Source organism: Choloepus didactylus, chromosome 8 (assembly GCF_015220235.1).
Source record: "Choloepus didactylus isolate mChoDid1 chromosome 8, mChoDid1.pri, whole genome shotgun sequence".
NCBI classification, from domain to species: Eukaryota; Metazoa; Chordata; class Mammalia; order Pilosa; family Megalonychidae; genus Choloepus; species Choloepus didactylus.
In genome coordinates, this window is record NC_051314.1 from 62,985,635 (window position 1) to 62,995,680 (window position 10,046).

At 39.7% G+C, this 10,046-nt stretch overlaps 1 long non-coding RNA gene across 1 annotated transcript; it reads left to right on the forward strand.

Moving 5' to 3' along the window:
- Positions 1–229: 229 nt before the first annotated feature.
- On the forward strand, positions 230–6,645 carry LOC119542139. The gene is made up of 3 exons (XR_005218424.1): positions 230–416; positions 5,580–5,675; positions 6,349–6,645. It is a non-coding gene; the product is annotated as an uncharacterized LOC119542139 (long non-coding RNA).
- The last annotated feature ends 3,401 nt before the right edge of the window (positions 6,646–10,046 follow it).

Below are 10,046 nucleotides of genomic sequence, written 5' to 3' on the forward strand. Positions count from 1 at the left end.
TTTGACGTTATGCTCCTGTCCTTCATAGGTTTTCCTTTCCAAAGCAGAGGCTGTCCAAGTAATGCGATTGATCCTGCAGTTGCACCCAAAGTTGTAGGGTCAAGAAATATACCTTGTAGTTTATAACTGTGGTGGTGCTTCTTTGTGCCACTGAGAAACTAACCTAATATTTCTAACCTGCCCCTTCTCCTTTTTTTCTCTCCTTCTTCAAAGCTAAAAACGTGGCTGCCGTAGAAGATGAAAGCAGAGCTAAAGAGAAACATGAAGCCTTAAATCACTCTCCTCAAGCTCCACTTCCTTCTGTGAATGATTCTTCCTTGACTTAATTTTTATTGTGCACGCAATAAAACAATCCCTGATTGTGAGCAAACGCCTAAGAAAAGAGCTCAACACGTCGGTGACACGATTTCTAAGAGGTCTGGTTATCCTTGCTTAAAAATTCAATGAGTCACTTCAGTAAACACTTATGAAGGCCTACTGTGTGCCAGGGGATGCTGAGGTGAAGGCAACACAACCTGGGCTTCAAGGAGCCCCTGTGAGGTTGGGAGTTAAAGAAGCAGCACCTAAACCTACCCTGGGAACCAGATTATTTTGGTCATGTGACCAATGGGCTTGTGATTGGCTTGTATCTAAAATCCTGTCTGGTAAGAGGAAGGTAATTTAGAATCTGTTATAAAATAAGCTTCTATGTTTTCTAGTGAGATTGAGTGTTGCAATTTGCTTCATGTTTAATTAAGAAAAATCTCATAAGCCCATTGCAAACACAAATAGATTCTCATAATGTTTAGTAAAGGCTGATTTTATAGGCAACAGGGAATACAAATGTGGAAATAGGAGCGTGAGAAAGTATCTTTGAAGAAATGAGTCTCATCGTGTGGAGCACATTAAGTAATCATTCAAAGTGGAACCAGATTGGATGGCCTAGCCCGGATTTACATGGTTGTGCCCTTGAACTAATATTTTCTCTCAGAATTCTTAAGAGGTTTTCAGGAGATAGCAAGCTACACACTTCTGAAAATAATACATGTCCATGTTCATAGCAGTTTTCTGGGGGAAATAAGTAACATCAAGGATAAGATTACTTCCAAATAATCTAGCAAAAAACAAGACATGCAAGCAGAGAATTGATGAGTATGAGTTCAGATGTTAACAATTGTATCTAATTTTGTTTGTCTGGAAAGTTGCTGCTGTGTGGCAGACTTATCTACATTTTTTGGCCTGTAAAATAATTCTCAAGTTCCTTTTGATAAGGATGAACACAATCAGAAACAAGACCCCAAAGGTTTTCTTTTTCTCAGTGGCTACACACTCCTGGGCCTGAAACCCTTACTCTGAGTCTGTAATATATATATTTGTGCACAGAATGCATTTCTACAAATAGGAAAAGACAGCAGTGGAAAATTAAGCAAAAGTATGAGTCGTCTCCGTAAGTATAATGCTCTAGAAGTAAAACTATACATAAATAATCAAGAAGGAGGCCTTTCCATCATAGTCTCTTCCCCTCTGCTCTACTCTCCTCTCTTCTTCCTCCAATTCAGCCTTCACGTGGCCTCAGAGGTTATTCAAACTGGTCATATCTTTCCCTTACAGAAACCTTCCAGTGGCTCCCTCTTGTACTCAGGTGAAGGGAAAACTCTTTAGTGTGGCACACAAGGCCACTTTAATCTGGCTTTTGGGGTTCATTTCCCTCCAATATACAGCAGGCACCCTATGTTCTCACCACAATGCACTCTTGACAGAGTATGCCATATCTATATCTTCACACATTTGCATATAATATAACTTCTGCCTGAAAGAGTTCAAATATCACTTCTGTGAAATCTGTCCCAATTCCTTGAGGGAAAGAGAGTTCCTTCTTGGCATAAGGGGGTCTCTATTAAAGCACTTGTCAAAACGCCACATTGTTATTTGTCAAAACAGAACTCTCTTTATGCCTCAGTTTTTGTTGAGACACCAAATTTAGATTGAAAAATTAGATGCCAAGTACCACCATATTCCAAAGTGGGGTTCTAGACCATAGGTGCTTGACTTGCAAAGGAGATGCTCTAAAGTTGGATTTCTGAGCTCATCATCTACTGGGATATAAAAGAGTTAAAGAGTCAAAGAGGGAGGGATGCTTTCTTTGAAGAGAACTGAGAATGCATTCCTCTGATCCAGCTCACAATGAGGAAATGGAGGGAGGGACTTCACTCTCTCTTCAAGTCAATCAAGAGGGGGACCTCAACAGTATCATTTAAGAGAAGAACAGGAGTACCATGTGATTTGAGGGGCAAAGGGTAGTCACTGATCCTGTGCTTGAGAATACTGAGGACAAAAGGCTGAGACTGGAACCACCTGCCTGTTGGCAGAGCAAAGGGTGACAGGTCTTCACTGGGAATCAGGGGAATGCCTGGGTGTTTCTCATTGACTCAAGTTGCTTAATGGCCTGGAGCTAGTTTTGAATCCCACCTAAAAGGGCTGCCAGAAGGGTGCTGGGACTTTAGCAGACATAGTGACTCTAAAAGGCCATGGGAAAAGAGAAGAGTCAGAAGCCAGAAGGGAGGCATTGCCCATATCTGCAGTGGAGGTGCATCTGAGGACCCCACAAAGGCACCCCCTGATAGGAAGAGTCAGCTCTGAACACCCTCAAAGACCAGAGAGCTCTGATGCCAGGCCACTTGATAGGTAAGAAACTTCCTGCTTGTTTTCTTTCCCATTCCCTGCTCCATCCCTGGAGGAGCCTGTGACAGTGCTGGGAAGGGAAAGAAGGTGAAGAGAAGCAAGAGGCAGGAAGCTAGAGGAGAAGCCCTTTTTGCCCCTTCTTCCCCACTGCCTGTTCCCCAGTCTGAGGCAGCCCCAATTTGGGGGAGTCCAGAAGCTTTAACTTCAAATGAATGAGACTGTTCTAGTGACTAACAGAGACAGAGGGACTTTGCACTACTAGTGTCAAGAGATTATGGATCTTTTTATCCAGAGGGTAGGGAAAATATAGTCCACAGAATGGGATTAGAGCACTGGCAGAAAGAAAGAATAAAATATTTCCCTTCCCCCCTCCATACACACACCAACCCGTTTGGAGACCTCCTTTTTTGTACCAGTTAACATGTGTTTATTGATTTGTTGCTCTCTTTATACTGAGAGACTTTTGGGGACAGACACCATATATTACATTCATCTTTAGAAACCCCGATGAAGCAGTGTCTGCCACATAGTAAATGTTTGTTGCATGAATAAATGAACAAATGAATTGATAAATGGGGGCCATACAGTTTTAGGGTCCAAACTCAGGCTTTGCTATTTATTAGTTGTAGGTTCTTTGGCCAGTTACTTAACCATATAAGCCTTAATATACTTACATTTTAAAATGGCAACAAGATAGTACTTAACCTCCTAGCATTTATTTGAGGGTTAGATGCTGAGATAATGCATGCGAAATGCCTAGCACAGCAGCTGGCACATAGCAAATGCTCAGTAAATGAGAGTGTTAATGTCACAATTATTATTGCTGTTGGCATTTGAGTGGCAGGGATTAGTATACGCTGACCCCTTCCCTGCCACAGTTGGGCCTGGTGTCCTTGCAACCTGGGTTTCTCTGCTTCATTCTCCTCAAGGAGTAAACTGTTGGTTTTCTGCTCTCTTGGGGAGAGAAGGGTTCTGGCAGGAGGACAGACTGTTTTTATGTGGACACTCAACCAAACCTCTGTTTTCAGTGCCCCTCATTTTTAGACCTCTCATTCCCGCATCTTTCTGGGATTCAGTCTGCTTCTGAGCTTCTCCCACAGCTGCTTTAGTGGCTACTCCTCTACCTGCTTGCCAGTATTTTGTTGGCAATGTTTTGCTATCTTAGTCTCTGCTTTGCCCTCGTGTGTTCATGCCTTAAACACAATCATTTTACCATCATTTGGGCAGAGGATGGGGGAGATTGGGAGAAAGTTGTACTTACTGTGAGTGTCCAGTCTGCCATGTATAGCCGGAAGTATGTGTAACTTTTATAATGAGAAAAAGTCATTATATTATATATAATATTCATTGTATATAATTATGGTTATAAAAAATTGACTTGGAGATATAAAATGTACTTGCATATATTTTATACATATAAAGTTAAAAATGCAAAGCAATACAGGCTTTTTTGCAAAATAAGCCAGGTAGACAATAAGTGCTTTAGTGTTTTGATACAGTAGTGATCACTAGGGGTTGAATTTGTCAGAGGAGGCTTCATGACAGAGGGGACAATTTTCCTGAGCGTTGAATAATGGGTAGAATTTGGATTTCTTAAAGGTTGGAAGTGGTCTTTATTTAATTCATCTATTTATTAGCAATCATGTGTAACTCAGGGTATTATCTACTGTAGTAGCCATTGCTTTGGGCTACTCAGCATGTTTTTCCCTTGTTATCCTCATTTCGATAAGGAACTGAGTCCTCCCCAGGAGAGAAGGAAGCCAACACAACAGAGGGAGGCAGAGTTTGGAGACAGAGAATTCATGACTGATGATGAGATTTGAGCTTGATTCAGTTATATCTACAGCCAGAACACCCCTGGACTGCCAAGTTGCAAGAACCAATAAATTCCCTTATTTTGCCTAAGCTAATTTTAGTTGGGTTTCAGTCCCTGGCATCAGGAAAAGCCCCATCCAATATGACAGGACAGTGAGACTATATTTAACTCTGGATGTTAGAAAAGCACCACAGTGGGCCCAGATAGACCTCAATTAATAGCCGAACTTGAAATTACAACTTGCAGTTTGTTTCTCATTATTTTTATTGGTGGTAGATAATTCTTATCCTTTGCCTCAAGGATGCACATTGATGGCTGCATTTTCCCCTTGGAGTTTGTTATTTTTCTCATAACAGAGGCATTATTTGTAAGCAAAAATTAAAGATAAAAATCAATTCCCATCAGCTTAGAAAAAAATGTGAGCATGTCCCCAGGGCTATGAGAGCTGCAGAGCAGTTCATTTATAGAGTGCTGCTGCAAAGCAAAGCTCACCAATTCCCCAGGATTCAGGGTTAAGGGAATTGATAATTTTATGTCTGTAGATCAGAAGTCTTTGCTGCAGCAGCCGGGCAAAGATAGCAAACCTAGTAACCAGGCAAATCAGATATTAATAACAGGTAAGATTAAGTATTGTTATCATCATTCCAATTTTCCAGATGTGGAGATGAAGGCACAAAGAGGTTACCATAACATGCCCCATATCATCCAGTTTATGAATGGTTAAGCCAGGCTAGGCACCAGGCAGTCTGATGCTAGAATGGCATGTTCTTAACCATTGCACTACACTGCTCTGGCTTATTAGTCAATTTACGGAAGCACCCTTTGTTGACATTCTACTGTTAAAAGCACCAGCCAAAGTGGTCAACAGACAGATTTACTGGATAATCAGGAAAAAAAAAATTCTGCCTGAAATGCATTCCTCCATTTGCTTTAGTACTGGACAACTGGATTTTCTTGTAAGGTTTTAAATATTGTTACTGAAAAAAAAAGGCAAGGGAATCAATTACTATAACATTTCCAAAGTTACCTACTGTTTGATGTTAAAAGGCTTTCACTCATTCATCCAGTTATTGAGACAGACTTTTTCTTCACTGATTTGCAGTCTGGCCCACCCCTTTACTCCCACCCTGGGCCCTTCTCTGCTAATAATCCTGGTTAAGTGCAGGCATCAGGTGGTGGTCCTTGGATCTCAAGAAAGGTGAGCATGTGGCCCCATTCTGGGCAATGAGATGTAAGGGGAAGTTCTTGCAATGGCCTACAAGGCCCGAAATGATATGGCCCCTCCAAAACCCTTCTGCATTCATCTCTTACTGCTTCTCCCTGGTTCACACTGCTCCAGCTGCTCCGGGCTCCTCACTAGCCCCTCCATATTCCATGGCTATCCTGTCTTACCTCTGGCTTTTCCCCAGATAGCTACTTTACCTCTTTCAAAACTTTGTTCAAATGTTCCCATCTCATGAGGCCCCTGGCCGCTGTATTTAAATTTACAACCTATTTTTCTTACCACATTCTCAGTTTCCCTATTCTGCTCTACTTTTTCTTTCTCCCACAGCACTTACCAATTTGCAACACACTATATAATTAACTTACTTATTATGTTCATTTATTTGTTGTCTCTGTATTCTTGCTAGGTTTGTAATCTATAGGGCAGGGATCTTTGTCTATTTTATTCACTGACGTATTTCACATGCTGAGAAAAGTGCCCAACATGTAATAGCTGCAAATGAAGTAATTGTTGAATGAACCAACAAATGAATGAATGCTGGGGTGGGGTGGGGGTGGTTTGGGGGAATTGGGGAAGTATTTTCCTCTTTTATAAGAGAAAGAAGGAAAGTAGAAACTCTCTGTTCCCCTCTATTTCCTGTTTCCAGTCTATTTTCTGCCCGGAAAGCTGTTGGGTGAGGATCTGATATTTGAACTGCTGCAGCCCTCTCACTACTGAGGAAGAGGCGAAGAGAACCATATCCCTGACCCAGAGCTCTGCCTTTGCTGAACTACTGAACTTGCCCCAGCAAAAATCTATCTCCACATATCTAGTTTGTGAAAAAATCAAATCCTGCTTTTTAAAGCCCCTGTTAGTTAGAAATGCTCTTGCTTGCAACCAAACACATTCCTCAACAGATGCAATAATTTGTGTATTCATAAAAAAAAAATACAGTATGCCAGATATGAGGCCAAAGATATAACTATGAAGAAGACGAGGTCCCTGACAGCAAGAAAATTATCCTCTAGTGGGAAAGGTTGAGAAACATGTCAATCAGCAGAGTGGATAAGGGCTAGGGAGAATTTACCCAGTTTTATCCATTAGGCCTAGGAGTATAGTGCCAATGTTTATGATTTTTGGAAGGTCTAGGAGCAATATTTAAAGGCTGGAAAAAAATTAGGAAATGTTACATTTAATGTTATAGAAAGTATCATTATTTGAACTAGTCAATTACAACTCAACTCATGATGTGGTTATATATAAATTTGATTTCACATGGGACGTAGGTACTTTTTAATATGTTTTATAGTGACATAGATGGGGTCTTCCAAAGTCAGAATGTCTGAGGATTACAAAGGTTGGTGAATGCCACTCTCTTTGGAGAGATATTTGGGATTTTATTAAATACTAAAGGGTAGCTAACTCAGAGGTGTGGGTCAGAGAAGGCTTCTCCTGGAAGAGGTCCTATCCAAGTTGAAACTTGAAAGAAGAGGAGGAAGTAACCAGGTAAAGAAGAGGAAGGTGAGAGGAAGAAGTTCAAGGCAGAGGGAATAACATGTGCCAATAATTAAAAACATGTAGTGAGTGCTTGCTGTATGTCAGCCACAATGCTGATCTTTGGTATTTAAGATGGTATTTGTGGTAACCCTCTGAGAAGTTACTTTTATTATTCCAGTCTACTGGAGGTTTCGTGGGACTAGGTGAATTGCCTAAAATCACACACCTTATAGGTGGTAGATCCAGGATTCAAACCAATTTGATGGCACCTCTTATGTGCCAGACACTGATCTAGGTCCTGGCAGTGATGAACAAAACAAATTCCTGCCCCATGAAACTAACATTCTAATGCTGTGTTACAGCAATAAACCCGGGGCAGAGAGACTTGGCACATTCAGATCTATGGTCTCCTCTATTCCCAAAAGAATCTTGGGAATTTGCCACCATATTGGGTGGAGGCAGGTTGGACTCTTGGAATGCCAAAGTTGGCTCCCGGAGTTCATTTTGAGCTTTGGGGGCATTTGTACCACACTATAAAAACCGATGAGAATTTATGTTTATTTAAAAATTTCTCCTGTAAGTATTTCATCTGTCACGTGAAAAACAAGTCCCAAAGAGAAAAATGCACACATTGCTGTACTCCATGTCTGAGAAAGCAAAGGGAATACTTGTCTGTTGCCAATCTGTTTAAATAGAGTATATAAGGGAGGCACCAGTAAAAAGTATGGTTTTGTAAAAGGTCACTGGAGGAGATGGAGATGATATTAAGTGGTTGCAAATCTATCTTCCAGGATTTTTTTTTTTAATACACTGGGTCTGTTTTATAAGAAAAGGAATTTAAAGAGACAAGAGCAGGAGTTAAGTATTATTATAAAACCTTTTGTAGATTTAATAATGTGGTCTTTAAAATTTGTCACTCCTGCAAAGCAGAGAGAGAGAGAGTTTTATAATAGTAGATACAATTATTTTTGGTTCTTTTGGAACGTTGTCTAAATTATATTCTCTTTTCTAGCCAAGTTGCTAAAGTAAAAATGTATCAGAAGATTAATGTACTTTTATTTATATAATAATAATAATAATAATATCTTACAACTGCTGAGCTGATTGTACTTTCATGGTATTTCATTAAATCCCCCCAACCCTGTGACAGAAAAATTATAATTGATATCATTTCAGATATGAGGAAACTGTAGTTTAGGCAGTTTATGTGATTTTCCCAAGATTACAGGTGTTCTAGTTGGAAACCCAACTCAGGAATTCTGCCTATAGATCCTGAGCTGACTTAAGAGAATGGCTCTAATGCCAGTTGAATCTGGTGTTGTACTCCAACTCTACCCTTAGAAATTATTTAGTCTTTTCAAGCCTGTTTCCAACTCTGTAAAATGGGGATAATAATAACTACCTCATAGTTTTGTGGTGATTAAATGAGATTATTACTATATATGAAGTGTTTAGTTGGCACACAGTACATGCTCAATAAAAGGAAGTTATCATTATTTATGAAGGTGCTGAGGTTGAGAAACCCTGAATTAAAACAACAAAAATTAATTGAGTATACTTTTAATGAGCCGTGTAAACATCACTTCTCGAAGCACAGAGGAATTAAAAAAAAAGGAACAATGTATTATCTTTGCATGTGCTGAACACAAAACTAAGTTTAAGGAAATGACACAGCTGATGTTGGATATATGAATAGAATGAGTATCTGGAAATTCTCATTAGAAAGAAACTATCAGTTTAAGAAAAGTTCTTTGTGGTTTAAGAAAAGTTCTTTGTGTTGTAGAGAGGACAGTTTTCAAAACCGCCAACTTATGGTTTAATTGTTTAAAAATAAATTTTCGTATTCATAAAAATAAATTTATCAGCAAATGGCCTTAGGTGACTTTCCATCAGACATTGAAAACTTTTTCAACAGCCAGGGCTTTGGTAACACAAGTAAGACATGATTTAATGAAGAAAAATTACAGAAATTTTTATCCAAGTGGAAAATGAATACAATTTAGATTTATTAGTATAAAGATTAAAATGCAGTGTTCTCCTATTTAGAAATTAGGAATCTCAGCACCTTTCATGATGATCTTAGTCTCCTTAATTTGAATATTTCAAAACTAATTATATTATGAAAATTGAATCTCACACACCAATTCACTTAGATTGTATTGATCATGATGAACTAATTTCTTTAGATTTATGATCTGAATAATTTATTATCATGCAACTCACCCAGCATTAGTGGCTTCTGCAAAGTAGTTCAGAAAGGCAATCTCTTGCCACCTTCTATTCATGTTTGAAGAAAAATTTCCTGTTTGTATGTCATAATCTGTCACCCTAGGGCCCAGAGATGGCAGGTTATGTAATGCACCAACATAAAGAGCATTTACAAAGGGAGATTATTTTTTAATGGAAAGTGTTAAAGAAAGATGCATTGTCACAGTTAAAGCAGTCTTACCACCATGGCTGATTACTGTTCCAGGAAGGACCTCAAAAGTGGTCCCACATAGCACCATGGGGCAGGGCATACTCTTCACCAGTCCTCCCAGGGCCAACTTGATGCCATGGTTGGCAGCAGGAGTGAGGTGTGGCATTGAAAGGAGAGAAGTGGTGGTGGCAGCTGGGAGGAGGAATCATGCATCCATCCATGCAGTCAACGTGTAATTTATTGATCTATCAATATGTGCCAGGCCCTGTGTTTGTGATAGAACCGTGAGGAAGGTGGGATAGAAAGAAAAGAGGACAGCTTGTGAAGGAAGCACCTAGCTTCCCCTTGTTCTCTTAACGCTTACAGGTTGTGGGAGAAAACTGTTAAACAGATAATTAGACAAAAAGTTTGTTACACTGGTTATCAGTACAACTACAAAAAGTACGGGG